This window comes from Triturus cristatus, chromosome 9 (assembly GCF_964204655.1).
Source record: "Triturus cristatus chromosome 9, aTriCri1.1, whole genome shotgun sequence".
Lineage (NCBI taxonomy): Eukaryota > Metazoa > Chordata > Amphibia > Caudata > Salamandridae > Triturus > Triturus cristatus.
This window is the reverse complement of record NC_140592.1, coordinates 41,334,044-41,349,420: the sequence shown is the minus strand read 5'-3', so window position 1 is coordinate 41,349,420 and position 15,377 is coordinate 41,334,044. Positions and strand designations below refer to the sequence as shown.

At 47.7% G+C, this 15,377-nt stretch overlaps 1 long non-coding RNA gene across 2 annotated transcripts in view; it reads right to left on the bottom strand.

Annotated features, from left to right (window-relative positions):
- The window catches only part of LOC146797339 (uncharacterized), a 114,128-nt gene that overhangs the window by 20,620 nt on the left and 78,131 nt on the right, over positions 1-15,377 (bottom strand). For both annotated transcript variants that reach the window (XR_014968472.1, XR_014968473.1), the window contains exons 3-4: positions 8,903-8,992; positions 5,529-5,648 (exon numbers count right to left, since the gene is read on the bottom strand). This is a non-coding gene — a long non-coding RNA (uncharacterized LOC146797339). The remainder of the gene's footprint in view (positions 1-5,528; positions 5,649-8,902; positions 8,993-15,377) is intronic.

Genomic DNA, 15,377 nt, shown 5'->3' with positions numbered 1-15,377 from the left:
GTACAAAAGGGGGTGGTGATGGACGGAGCATCAGAACCAATCAAACACTCACACCCAGTCAACAGATCTGGGTTTGATCCATCACCGTTCTTTAGCCCACTCTGCCACCCCAGTTCAGACATGGCCATATGCAAATCAGTCTGACCCTGTGCCTCATGGGAACAGTCCAGCCCGAACTGCCAGCCCGGACTGCCAAGCCATGCCTTCCCTGGACCGGAAACAAGCTTCCTAGGACCGGTTTCTGGCATTTCAGCCGTCTTCAGCCAGGCTTGCTTGAATCCAGTGGCAAAGTGAGCAAGGGACTCACGTCTGAGCATACCCTGCCAACTTATGGCGAACAAAGCGGTACAAAAGGGGGTGGTTCACCACCCCCTTTTGTACCGCTTTGTTCGCCATAAGTTGGCAGGGTATGCTCAGACGTGAGTCCCTTGCTCACTTTGCCACTGGATTCAAGCAAGCCTGGCTGAAGACGGCTGAAATGCCAGAAACCGGTCCTAGGAAGCTTGTTTCCGGTCCAGGGAAGGCATGGCTTGGCAGTTCGGGCTGGACTGTTCCCATGAGGCACAGGGTCAGACTGATTTGCATATGGCCATGTCTGAACTGGGGTGGCAGAGTGGGCTAAAGAACGGTGATGGATCAAACCCAGATCTGTTGACTGGGTGTGAGTGTTTGATTGGTTCTGATGCTCCGTCCATCACCACCCCCTTTTGTACCGCTTTGTTCGCCATAAGTTGGCAGGGTATGCTCAGACGTGAGTCCCTTGCTCACTTTGCCACTGGATTCAAGCAAGCCTGGCTGAAGACGGCTGAAATGCCAGAAACCGGTCCTAGGAAGCTTGTTTCCGGTCCAGGGAAGGCATGGCTTGGCAGTTCGGGCTGGACTGTTCCCATGAGGCACAGGGTCAGACTGATTTGCATATGGCCATGTCTGAACTGGGGTGGCAGAGTGGGCTAAAGAACGGTGATGGATCAAACCCAGATCTGTTGACTGGGTGTGAGTGTTTGATTGGTTCTGATGCTCCGTCCATCACCACCCCCTTTTGTACCGCTTTGTTCGCCATAAGTTGGCAGGGTATGCTCAGACGTGAGTCCCTTGCTCACTTTGCCACTGGATTCAAGCAAGCCTGGCTGAAGACGGCTGAAATGCCAGAAACCGGTCCTAGGAAGCTTGTTTCCGGTCCAGGGAAGGCATGGCTTGGCAGTTCGGGCTGGACTGTTCCCATGAGGCACAGGGTCAGACTGATTTGCATATGGCCATGTCTGAACTGGGGTGGCAGAGTGGGCTAAAGAACGGTGATGGATCAAACCCAGATCTGTTGACTGGGTGTGAGTGTTTGATTGGTTCTGATGCTCCGTCCATCACCACCCCCTTTTGTACCGCTTTGTTCGCCATAAGTTGGCAGGGTATGCTCAGACGTGAGTCCCTTGCTCACTTTGCCACTGGATTCAAGCAAGCCTGGCTGAAGACGGCTGAAATGCCAGAAACCGGTCCTAGGAAGCTTGTTTCCGGTCCAGGGAAGGCATGGCTTGGCAGTTCGGGCTGGACTGTTCCCATGAGGCACAGGGTCAGACTGATTTGCATATGGCCATGTCTAAACTGGGGTGGCAGAGTGGGCTAAAGAATGGTGATGGATCAAACCCAGATCTGTTGACTGGGTGTGAGTGTTTGATTGGTTCTGATGCTCCGTCCATCACCACCCCCTTTTGTACCTCTTTACTCGCCATAAGTTGGCAGGGTATGCTCAGACGTGAGTCCCTTGCTCACTTTGCCACTGGATTCAAGCAAGCCTGGCTGAAGACTGCTGAAATGCCAGAAACCGGTCCTAGGAAGCTTGTTTCCGGTCCAGGGAAGGCATGGCTTGGCAGTTCGGGCTGGACTGTTCCCATGAGGCACAGGGTCAGACTGATTTGCATATGGCCATGTCTGAACTGGGGTGGCAGAGTGGGCTAAAGAATGGTGATGGATCAAACCCAGATCTGTTGACTGGGTGTGAGTGTTTGATTGGTTCTGATGCTCCGTCCATCACCACCCCCTTTTGTACCTGCTTAGAAATGCGGCCTGAAAAACCAGTGCTGGCTGAATGTCACCCTGACGACACGTGGTCAGCTGCCTGTTATGCTCTGTGTTTATGTGGGACTTCACTTGTGGGGCAGTTTCTTCCTCGTGCCTCTGTACCAACACAAGTGTATCTTCTCATCCAAACTACGGTCCATCGTTGTCACCAGTCCCTGGATTACGTCTCCCTCACCTCTAACCCAGTCAATCCTGCCTTTAGTTTGTACCTAGACAAGCTGTAAGAGCTGTACACAAATATGGTGAGCCAGGCATAAAGACAGGCGCGCAGCCGCAAGGGGTGCTGTGCTGGTGTTAAAGCGTAGCATGGCGCTGGGAGGCCGCGGCTGTACTAATAACAATGTAAATGCGGGCGGCGACGTCCTGGGTGAAATAGGGGGAAGACCATAAAAGAAAATAGTGCTCACCGACTAGATAAAGCAGACCGCGTAAGACCACAAGTAAAAAGTCCAGTCCTCAAAGGAGGTAACAAATGCAGACAAGGCGGTTCCAAGGAGGGACTACTAAGCCGATCCACGAATGAAAAGCAATAATTTTGAAAGGACTAACAGGAGCCAATTGAAAAGATGGGCGAAGCTTTTATTCCATTCCTCCCAGAGCAGCGTACGCGCTGTCCAGGCTAGACCTAAAAACACACAGAGCGACGCAACTCTCTGCGGCAGAGAATAGCTCTTTCTGAAGAACCAGTTTGAAGAGGGACAACGGACTGACTGACCATGGTCTGTGAAGGGTCATTTCTGTCCAGCTTCATCAAGATACTACGAGGATCACAGCATCGCTCTAGTCTGCGGTACTCCTGGGACACCCCACCTAGAGAAAGAGTGCACGGAGACTTTACAACAAAATGTACACAACTGGTTACACCTTCTAGAAACTTGATGGAGAGACAAGCTTCAAAGTTGCTTCAGATAAACAGAGTGGAGTTTAGGGGGTTTCCCTAAAACGACGCCTTTCTGAAACAGGAAACCCAAGTTAAGCCTTGAAAATCAACACTAGAAAGTCGAAACCTGTTATGAAACGTTTGGCTGACCACAAGAAAAGAGGTCAGTGCGTAAGGGCAAACAAATGAAATGTCGGAAATGAACAGATACATTTGAAAGATACAAAGAATGGAACATATTGGGAACATGTTGGGAAGAGTTTCAAATGAAAAAATCGTCTTCACTGAAAAATAGATAATATTTATAAATAAACTTGAGATAAGAATTGGCAATTTCTACTAACATTACATGCACGTGGATTGACAGATAAGGATTTAAACAATGAATTGAGGTGAAAACAAAAAGGCGTATTGAATAAGTAATGAATTGTAAAAAATCATTATATAATTACTCAAACAGCTACAGTGCAGTCATGGTTATGAATTTTACCTGAAAGCCACTGATATTCAAAAGCTCATTATGACCGCAATTCATTACTAGCACATCAGTCATGCAAACAAAAACTCACACGCAATATGCAACGCTTATGACCTCACAATATTTGTACCAATAGGTGGCGAGACCAAAAATAATTTTTTAATTAATTAACGCCATCCACTCAAACCAATAAACACATTCTAAGAGGTAAGTGTAAGGTGAGAGTTTCTCATCTGTAAAGAATTTACATTTGCAATTGCCTCGGTCACACTAAGGGTGGGTGCACACTGGATCCAGGTTTGGGAGAACAAACCCTCTACGGGTCCAGAGTTCGAGGCTCCCCCCCTCACCGAGCCTGGGAGAACAGGTGAGTCATCCAGGCCAGAGTGCACACAAGCTGGGACCATGGAAGTCCTAGGGGCCCAGAGTTCAAGGCTCCCACCCCTCACAGAGCCTGGGAGAACAGGCGAGTCATCCAGGCTAGAGGGCACACAAGCTGGGACCATGCGAGTCCTAGGGGCCCAGAGTTCGAGGCTCCCACCCCTCACAGAGCCTCCGAGAACAGGAGAGTCATCCAAGCCAGGGGGCACACAAGCAGAGACCATGCGAGTCCTAGGGGCCCAGAGTTCGAGGCTCCCATCCCTCACAGAGCCTCCGAGAACAGGCGAGTCATCCAGGCTAGAGGACACACAAGCTGGGCCCATGCAAGTCCTAGGGGCCCAGAGTTCGAGGCTCCCCCCTCACCTAGCCTGGGAGAACAGGCGAGTCATCCAGGCCTGAGGGCACACAAGCTGGGACCATGCAAGTCCTAGGGGCCCAGAGTTCGAGGCTCCCACCCCTCACAGAGCCTCCGAGAACAGGAGAGTCATCCAGGCCAGAGGGCACACAAGCTGGGCCCATGCGAGTCCTAGGGACCCAGAGTTCGAGGCTCCCACCCCTCACAGAGCCTGGGAGAACAGGCGAGTCATCCAGGCCAGAGGGAACAAAAGCAGAGATCATGCGAGTCCTAGGGGGCCCAGAGTTCGAGGCTCCCATCCCTCCCAGAGTCTGGGAGAACAGGCGAGTCATCCAGGCCAGAGTGCACCCAAGCTGGGACCATGCGAGTCCTAGGATGCTCAGAGGCCCTGCAGTTTAACTCGCCTGGAATTAAAGGGCGGCCTCGCTTTCAGTTCGTATAGTTGTGATTTCCTCAGGTCCTGTGGATAACACTTTTGAGTGACACTACTGCAAAATGAGCAAACATTTCAACTCTGGCCACGGGTATTATGTGGAAACGGAGGAAAATGAAACAGCACTACTAAACTCCTGACTAAAATTACGTAGAAAGAAAAGGTACATTGTATGTTTTAATGAAGGAACCTCTGGGCAGTATCATTTCACAATGTTGTTATTTTAAGACATACTAATACTATTTGGGCAAAAGCTTTATCTAGTTAGCATCAGTTTAACAGCTGAAAATAGCGATCAGCGACTAACCGCTGTAAAGAATGTCTTGCTCTGCCGCACCCCCATTTAATGCCTTTCTTTTAGTAACTTTTGATACATTGGAGCTATGAAAATAAATGTTGTTGTTTAAATCTGCAAACGAGGCAGCATATGGTTGATTTGAGGCAATTGTGGTAAATCCATAATTATGCGGGAAAGTGCCACATCCTTGAATCACATATTCCAGTGGCCTTGTTTAAGTACTTATAAGAACACTGACTTGAGTGCCCCAACTATAAAGACTGGTGTAAACTAGCAGAGATGATCCTGGCTTGGTCCCTTGAGCTTTGTTCTATTCTGGATTAGGAATAGGTTTAATACATGATTCATATACTCTTTGTGTGCAATCAAAAAGGAAGTCAACAACGGCACAGTTATATCCAGAACACATGGAGACTTTGATTAATAAAGAAAGGAACCTGAAATAGTGGTGAAGAGTGGATGGGGGTCGGGAGTGGGGGTGAAAAAGTAGACTAAACGAGGTCAAAAGAGTTCACTGGAGAACCTCTGGTTTTCAACACATTTCAAATTGTAGACACTAAATCGTCGGTATAAAAATATACATGCATGACCAGTTTGTATTGAAATGACACACCAGTTTTTGTTACATACCAATGTATTTTATAGATCTTCGGATGATGCTTATATGTCCTGTGGTGCAGACACCATGTCTACTGCCAGCATATTTTAACCATGGATACATCCACACAGAAGGTTTACTTCAACGCTGTGCTGTCGGAAAAAGAAATGCTCAATGTGCAGAGAGAATAGAGGGAAAGAAAAGGGGGGGGGGAGGTGGGAGAAAAGGGGAGAAAGTGACACGGGGAGAAGGAAAGAATAAGAGAGAGACAGAGGGAACAGTGGATGAAAGAATAGGAAAGAAGGAGGGGACAGTAACAAAATGGGAGAAAATAGGGAGAAGGGCGAAAATACCAAGAGAAAGCCAAGCAGACAGAGAAGGGGGGAAAACAGGGAGAAGGGGCAACAGAGGCAGAGAAGGGGAAATGGGGAGTGAAAGCGAAACCGCAAGTGGAGGGAAAAACAGCTGAAGAAACTGGGAGAGAAAGGGCGAAAACAGCAAGAAAAGGAGGAGGTGGGAACACAGAAAGAATGGCGGATAGATCAGTATATAAAGAGGAGAAACTGAGAACAACCAGGAGGTGATGGGGGAGGAGGATCAAGAGAAGAGGGAGTAGGGGAGAGGTGGCAAGAGATACAGGGTACCGCTGGGGCTGTGAATGAAGGAGCCCCAGACCTGAAGAGTGACGCCCGTGCAGGAGAACAGTTAACGGAATCCAATCGCAGCTGAAGCGCTTCGAAGCCAGCTGCTTTTGGGATTCCGTTGGCCGCTCTGGTGCAGTCTGGAGGGGATGTAGGATAGGGGTTGACCAATCCAGTGCCTGGTGGGTGTTGAGCCTGTAAGACAGTCACAGGACAGGGTTAGTGGTTTACCAAACAAACATGAAAACAACGAATTATGCCTAAAAGTGCTGGCATGGCTGCGAAGGACCCCTGAAAAGAAGAGGGAGGTCTGGTCGCAGAGACCAAACGGGGGGCCTCGGTTGGCAGCAGAGGTCTGGAGAGCAGGGCTCACGTCTGCAGGGCATTGCCTCCTCGACCGTCTTCCTGGATGCAGACCCTACTCATAATACTTCTCTCTGGCAGAACCAATTCCCTAGCTGAAACCCAAAAACTTTCCCTATGATGGCCCCGTTACCCATGAGCCACCACAAAAGGGAGGAACAAACGTAGCACTTCCTGGAACATACCATGCCAAAAGACACAAGAAAACAGGAAACCGTCAACCACCATGCCCGGGTGGGAGAGCAGGACTCCGGACTGCATCCAGAAAGACCAGGACTCGGAGTAATTAAGACTACCGGTAAGCAGGGCCGGACTGGGAACCGTAACTGGCCCTGGCAAACTGCTCGGTCCCCCCCTGGGGGTGCGGCTGAGCGGTTTACTAGGGCCGGTTACAGCCGATTTTGTTACAGTGGTCGATTTTGCTGGCTCCCTGTAACAAAAACAGCCCAGCAGGGGCCCAAAACCGGCCCCCACTCTTGCAGCCCACCGGGGAAACGCCCGTTGCCCGCTACGCTCAGTCCGGCACTGCCGGTAAGTAACCTGGGTCAGCACTCAAGAGTGCCCCTCCATCCAAAACCATGTGCAGTACCCTGGAACCCAGGTAGGTGGAGCCCTAGGAGGTCCAGATACGGTTGGTGCACTCCTGAGGAGTGGAATGGGTTCTGGACAAAGCGCCTGCAGTTTTTGCTTCAGCCTTTGGGGCCTACGAAATAGATAAACCAATTAAAAACATTTAAAAATGGAGAATGAACTAGATGTTTAATTTGATCATTAGGATTCCCAGGGATACAAAATTAAAAAGCATAAACTAAGAATTTCTTTTGGACATTGCAATTCCTGAAAGACCAAGTGGTGCGCGTCAATTACAGATGTCAACCCGGTCTAGTCAGTTTCCCGGCACGTGCTGGAACAAGGGTTCCAAGTCCGACAGTTCAGAGAGGTCCGTCCCCTGCTAGAGCTTCAGAACACAACATTAGGGGTTTCCAACAGGCGACCAAGGGCCGGAGCCATGCCAGGATAATCATAGACGGTGTTCATGAGATCAAGACGCAGGGTAGCCATGTTGATAACTCATCCCTGGATACATAGGTGATAAAGAACCCGGGTATCGTAGTTAATGTTCATCCCTGGACACGCAGGTGCAAGACCTAGGGTATTCGAGTGAAAGTTCATCCCTGGACACGCAGGTGACCAAGGTTGCGAGGACCGTTTTTTCTGTATTCACATCAAGTCCCGCTCATCGTTGCCTAGATTCAGTCTGCCTTGGATTATGCTGAATACCTACCTAGCAGCTTGCGCCACACCTCTTAACTCCAGCTTGTGGGACATGCAGCAACCAGGGTGGCCATAGGGGCATAGCTTGAATGGGGTGGGGGGGGGGGAGTTTGGGGTGTTACACCACCCTAAATGACGTATCTTGTAGTAAATAGTTGGGCACAATGGGCTTTCATTCGGGTATGATGAAGTGTCAGTCGGATTTCACCTGGGATTTTTACATGCCCACACTGACAAAAAAACACACACGTCTGTTCTGTTTTGAAGGCCTTAAAACATGTTGATTAGTTTGAAAAATGTTGCCTTTTAAGTGCCCTCCTATATAATCCGCCCTCCTCTCTTTCCAATGCCTCTTAATCCCCCCCCACCCATGTCCTACTTCTCATATAATGTGTTTTATAAAGACGTCCCAGTGTGATTGTTGGAAAATCTGAAACTCAGGCCCCTCCCCCCCAATCTTATTGGCAAAGCTACGCCCTGGCTGGCCACTGGCTGCTAAGAACAGAACTCGCGTTGCCCATGTTCAGCTCCCTTCTCCGGCTGCCATTTACGCTCCGATTGTAAATCTTTATACTACACAACGTGCTAAATTCAAACCGCTCTACATTTCTGGTTGATCCACTCGACTGCTCCACTCCTCATTGGGTGCTGCGGCCTCTTAACCCATCATCTGGTGGTGGTACCAAAAGTCAAGTCCAGAACTTATAGCAGCTGAGCTCTTTGTTGGCGCTCCTGAAATGTGCAACTCTAGGCCCTTCCTTTCCACGCGGAGCCAAGACTTGGATGATCTAAAGAACACTTAAATCCTGGCTTTTAAATAATAATCTGTCTTTGGTTGCCCGTAGGTGTGCCCTCTTCTGTCTGTTGTGTAGTTCTGTTTTTGATTTAGCATGCCAAGAGGCTCAGAGGACATGCACTCTACAAGAACATAACATTTGATTGGTTCACGGTCTAGTAAGCTTATATGGAGATCATGAAAATCTGGCATGGATCCGTCCCCTCTTGGGCACACTTGGACACCCCTTCAGTGCGGTCTACAGAGCTTTAGCTGGCAGTTAAAGGCATATACAACATTGGGCCAGCGGTCAAGACCATACCTCAGTATCCATCCATGAATGAGTACTCACCTCTGCTGCTCGGAGTGAACGATGGGACGCGAACAAGCCTCAGCGTCAACACTAAACACTTCATACTTGCTCTAGTTGGTCATTCAGCACCTTAAAGATTAAAAGAGAAAGGACTGTTTACAAAACAAGAGAGTCTGCATCAGCACCAGATTACCTTTTGACATCCAGCTTCCCTTAGAATGACGAAAGTGGTTCACGCATACTGGACAACTGAAAGTAGTTGCAGCAGACCAGCCTATTGGGTGGCATCTTGTCACCAGGTTCAAGTGCACGTTTGATTTATTTAATAAACCATTACATGGCAACACTTTTGTCTCGATATCGCTCTTGAAGTGCTACAGATCCCAAAATGCACTGGATTTTTTTAAAAATGAAATCAGACTGCTAGAAAACGGCACCCAAAGCAACACGGAGTGACCCAGAAGACCTGCACTGCATGGAAAGCCCCCCTCCCCCCCAAATAAAAACACAAACAAAAAAAACAGACAGACTCCCATCCCCCCTGGCAGCATGGGGACTCCAACTTTAAAGCCCCAGGCGAGACGGTAGCATTGGGACTCCAACTTTAAAGCCCCAGACGAGACAGCAGGCAGGTGACGAGCATCTATTGGAGAACTGGACAAATTATGTTCAAAATGGCCACTCCCAAGCAGACAGATGGAACTGTTACAGCTTCATTTTTAACAATCTTAACTGTCTGGATTTAAAACTATTCATTTTAGGTTTTGTCTCGAGGCAGCTTTAGCTTTGTCACTAGCCTCATATTTTACAAAAATTAAACAAACACACAGCAACCATTGACTGTAATGAAGTGTGTGATTACTAGTCTAGCTCCACACACGCTTCGATAGAAGGGTAGGTCATAAAGTGCACCGAAGCAAGCCTAACTGCACTTTTAGGTTTATGATACACTCGCTCGAAAGTTCCTAAACACACTACCTGTACCGGTCCTTACAGAGATCGTGTTAGTCTGTAGCATTCTGGAGACCATTGAAACGGTACATTTTGCTATGTCAAGTCTCTTAATGGGGCGCGCATTGTAGCAAAGTTGCAAATGTATCTTAAGCAATAACTGGCTATTCCTAGAAAGGATCGTAGCATGGTAAAAAAAAATTGTGGGGGAGGCGGGATGGATGATCGTGTTTGCACCTAGTATGGATCTGGAGTTAGTCCTCAATCAGAGAACATGTGCACAATAAACTGGACTTTGGTTTGTGGAACTTGCACTTTGCAGCATTCAAAGTGAGACCGACATCAACAAGTAACTGGCACACTTAGTTAAGTGCTTTATCGTGTTCTTCTTGTGTTCTCCTAAAACCCAAAAGGTCATCACTGTAATTGAAACCATGTGTAATAGGTTTGATAACTCTGCGAACAACATCCTGAAAAATCTCAACAGGAGAGGATACCCCAAAACTCATTTTCTTATATCTGAACAAACCAACATGAGTTGAAAAAGTAGTAATGCACCTGCAGTTCTCCTCCAGTTCCAGTGGATGGTATCCTTTATTCAGGTTGAGACGGGAAAACACTTGGGCTCCGTTCAATTGCATGATCATGTCCACTATATGCGCACTGCTCCATTACTGTCCGTTTTTTGGTACTACTACTACTATGGGCGAAACCCATGGTGTGGGGCCTTTGGAATGTTTAATTAGGTCATGCTTTAAAAGCGCTTCCGACTCTTTTCATACAGCTTCTTGTAAATGGAAAGCAACTCTACGGTGTTGCTGATCAACAGGGCGAATGTCTTCCTGGATATGAAGCTGTACTTTCATTTTCTTGAGTTTTCCCAGGCCATGAAACAATGAGAATCGGCTCATAAATCTCACGGAGCACAGAGCTTGTAGTAGAGGGATATTAACTACATGTCAGCAGCGGTGGTAAAACAGAACAAACAGGCACTCGAGAAAGTCCATTGTAGAACATGAATGGTGGCTTGCACCAATGTGTTTGTGTTGCATTGTCGCCGTGAATGACCCTTGGCTTTGCAGTGGCTCAGAAGCAGCTTAGGTGTATACCTTTGTACCTGATGGAGTTAGGCGAGGCACAGGGGATAAGCTGGTTAACTTTCATGGACATATTAATCGATGCACCACGGTCTATGATAAACGTTTTTGAGTGATCGTTCACTTTCAATGTGATTTTGGGACAATATTCAAATGACGTTTTTTGCTTTTTGAACTGTGATCTTCTTTACAGGCAACCAACCCCACATGAGCACGCTGTCCTTTGGTAGACATCAGTGCAAACCCATCTTCATCGCTGGTACGCGATAGATACTAGGAAGAGCCTTGATACGAGGAGCTTGACGACAGTCTATTTTGCCTGGTTTCAATTTGTTGTAGCTGATGTTGCCTTTTGGTTTTGTGGGCATGGTGAGCGTTTCTGGAAAGCTCTCGCGTCCATATTTTTTTTTCCATTTCGACACTTGATTTTTCTTTAGCTTTGCACACAGTTATGAAATTATTCTTTTTTCCACATCCTTTGCAGACCTGCCAAATGGCTGAACATTCACTTTCATGGGAAAATGAAAATCCACATCGGAAGCATCATTTTGATTTCTTTAAAGAAGTCAACTTACAATAATCTTGTTTTTGCTTATGCTTGCTTTTCACTGCCAGGGATGATCCACTGTGAGCTGTTCCTGATTCCATGTCAGCAGCTTGTCAGACTGTTTGTTCTTCTACTCTCGCAGCCATAAGCATTTTTTCCATGCTGTGTGTTTCTCTCAACATGCGCCTTCTAAAAAAATCTGAAAGGTAGCCATCAATGACAGGCACATGGCTTCTTAGTCTGAAATCCAGAACTTGCAATGTTTATTGCGTTAAGTATTTCAACAAATTTGTCTATTGTTTCACTAACCTGTTGTCATTTGCTGGTTGAAGATATAACTTTTGTAGTCGACATTCGGCTTTGGTTGAACTTGGCCTCCAACACTTATTTTACCTTCTGGTATGATTTTGCATCAGTCTGTGAAACTTTCTTTAGCACTTCCACTCCATCGCTTGCAAGATTTTTCAAGTATTTGATAATCTTATTTTCATCTACTTCTATTGCATCTATGAAGACTTTGAATGTTTCGATCCATGCAGCCCACCCGGCACCAATGTTCTGCTTCTTAGAAGTGTCGAAGAGCGGTGGTGGCTTCAGGAACAAGGCTGCATTGCATTTTGCACTCCTTTTCTGCCATTGAGAGCATGTCCTGTTCAGATAGCTTTTGCTGTACCCAGCAGCCCATCATGCCTGATCCGAAGTCGTATAATGCTTCACTTGTGACAGTGAGTAAACTCTCGGTTTCTCGCACCTGCTTGTCGCGGTCATCATCTTTCTGCTTTGTTTGAGTAATTGCATCGTATTCGGGTGTAGCGCAGCGTCTCCTTTGATTGCTTCACCTGCAGTTTTGGCGGGCATTTTGAATGTGCTCCTCTGCAGGGCCTTCACTTTCTTCTTTGGCCGTATATGGGCTGGAGCAGGGCTTTGAGTCCACATATACCAGTCCAGGACTGGTTTGTATCGATTTGAGGCACATGTGGCACATACGAGCAGCTTGCCATACCATTGCAAACTCTCAGGGAGAGTAGTCTTGTTTTCTTTGTGGCAGGTATCCCACCCTTGTCGCCAGATGTAGTGTCTTCCCCATCCCTGGAGCATGCAGATGAATTATGCCACACGGGACCTGCAGTCAAACACTTCTTTATTCTTCAGCATACACTCACACACTGCACATTCCATCTTACTTTTTGTTAATCACACCCTAACACCTCCCTGCCTATTACGTAGTTCCTGTTCAGAATCCACCCCAGAACCATAAGGTTCCTAGTGCTTTTAATGTCTATATGCTACAGTGCACACCTGGCTAAGCAGCAGCAGAGGACGGTACAGGCAATGTGAGGGGATCTAAGAAGGGTCAGGCACGGGCTGCTTACCTACAAGAGATGTTGTACCTCTTCATACCACTGATGCCAGAGTGATGTACATGCAGCTGCGGTCAGTGCAGGTAAGGGCGGTGGGGCGGAACAGGCGGGGCAGTTGACAGTCGATGGAATAGGGAAAATTAGATAAATAAATCCTATTCCGCAGTCTGTTTACATCCCCCTGCCTCACTGCGCTTATCGGCACTGACCGCCGCTGTGTACACGCGCCTATTACTAACAGGCATGAGTGTAAGATGCCAGGCTGGCGTGAAGGCATGAGAGCCTTTCAGGTGACTGATTATCAGTTCAGTGAATTATTGGAACTGCATTAAGGACCTGCAGTTTCCAGGACCCCCACTCTCTGCAAGACTTAATTATAGATTTTCAACTGTGCGTCGTCATTGGGTAATCATTCAGCTTGTTGCCGAACCACTAGATGGCGCCAGATGCAATGTTTTGCTCTTTCCCTAAAGTAATTTTTTTCTTTCCCTGAATCACATGTTTTTCAATACTTAGAAACTAGTGCTGCATGAATATGTCTCTTCACCCCGCATACTATTACCCCGCATGCTGTCGCAACACGGTCGTAACAACGACCGCGTTGAGACAACGCATACCATTACCCCGCAAGTCGTTACAATGACTTGCGGAGGGGGGCGCTGGATGTTGGAATAGTAAAATTTACTATTCCAACTCCAGTCTGTGCGGACTGTAGGGAAGGTGTTGGATTTTAAATCCAACACCTTCTCCCCCCTCCGCAAGTTTTTGTAATGACTTGCGGGGTAATAGTATGTGTTGTCACAATGCGGTCGTTGTTACGACCGCGTTGTGACAGTATGCGGGGTTACGGATGCGGGGTGAAGGCCGTTCACCATGCTGCATATCACACCTGCTTAAAGCGGAAGAAACACCCAGAGGGCCTGGCATTAAGTTCGCACCCCAAACCTCGCCCCAATTTCTGACAAGACTAGACTGCAGTGCACTTCAGAGATGGAATGTTGGTCTGATAATAAGGCCTCAGAAATTGTAAAGAGGGTCTAGGTGACATCAGGGGTTTATGGGGACTTCAATAATTCCCGGAATGGCCACTAGGAGGCAGGAAGACCTGTTTCTCCTCTCGGTACAGAGAAATAGCTTGGCAGCCCTGGGAGAGAGTACTGTGATAGCTTGTTGGAGGAGGAAAGGGAACTACAGCTAACACCAATTTCACCCTTGGACACGTATCCGTCACTATGGTACCACAAATGACACTAAAAGAGGGCAGAATGTTGGCCAGATAGCTCTTGGCATTAACAATGGCTCTTGCCATCGTAAGATCTGAGGGACAAGTTCGAATCCCTGTAAGGCAAACTCAGCCTTCCATCTTTCAGAGGTCGGTTAACCAATTACTAGAATAGTAACATCTGTTATCTACAGCACTTCAAAGTTGTAGAAGTGTAGCTTGAAGCGCTAAATAAAACACAAGTTATTGTTTAGGCTAATTTCATGAGGCGACTAGTCCAGCAACTATTGATGACAATAAAGCGACCTTGTACACATTACTCCTACAGTTCAGAATAAACTGAAGATACGCCTCTCCAAGAGGCAGTGCCCCCTGACCTGACAGTCTGCGCTTTCCCCAATGATTGGATCGCCCTAGGAACCATGGCCCCGTTCAACACTATCTTGCTCGCCAGCTAGGTTCGTACCTTATAATATATACACATTATTTGCAGTATTTCCCTAACGGGGCTGAACTGGGAGCACTGGAACCTCAAGCCCCACACAGCGGTGCCAGATTCTCACAGTGCCTACCTTTGCGCCAAGAAGCAGCTACTCTCAGAATGAATGAACATCCAGTTCTAGAACTCTCTGCTGAAACAGTCATCAGTTCATCACAAATCATGGGAGGGAAAAGGAACAAAACACCATGTATAACCGGTTAAACGGAATTTTCCACCCCAGTGGACATGTTGAGGGAAACCAAGTGACTAGTTACAACTAGACCCTACTGGACCCGGGGAGAGGATGTAGCCTTACGGTCGACCTCCGAGCTGGGAAACCAGGTTCGAGTCTCGGCAGCGACCCTCAACATCCTGTGATTCTGGGCAAATCACTTAATCTCCCCGTGCCTAACAAAAATGAATGTGTCCATTTGTAACGAAACTGGTGCTCATGTAAAGCGCTCTGATACCCGATTTCTCGGGTCAAGTTCGCACTATATAAAACGCTAAAAATAAATTAAAAAAAGACCCAGTCGAAACATAAGCCCATTGAACTTTGAGCCAAAAAACAAGGACGTGTGGTCTTCTTAACTATTGAGCCATAGAGACCCAGAAAAAAAAACACGTATGTGTGCAGCTGGAATTCCCACCGCATTGAAACAGGTGCTCCACGGCCAGCTAGTGCAGGGCAGGCGGGGTGGTGCCCATCGAAAGAAGAGTTTACCAGCTTGGCACACCTGGCAGGAGCCATCAGTGTGGGGTGCTGGAGAGGCACCCGCCTTAGCCGAGAGAAGCCTGGCCTCTCTTCCCACAGGGACTCACTCAGCCCTCCAAACAAAGCCCTCACCTGTGTGT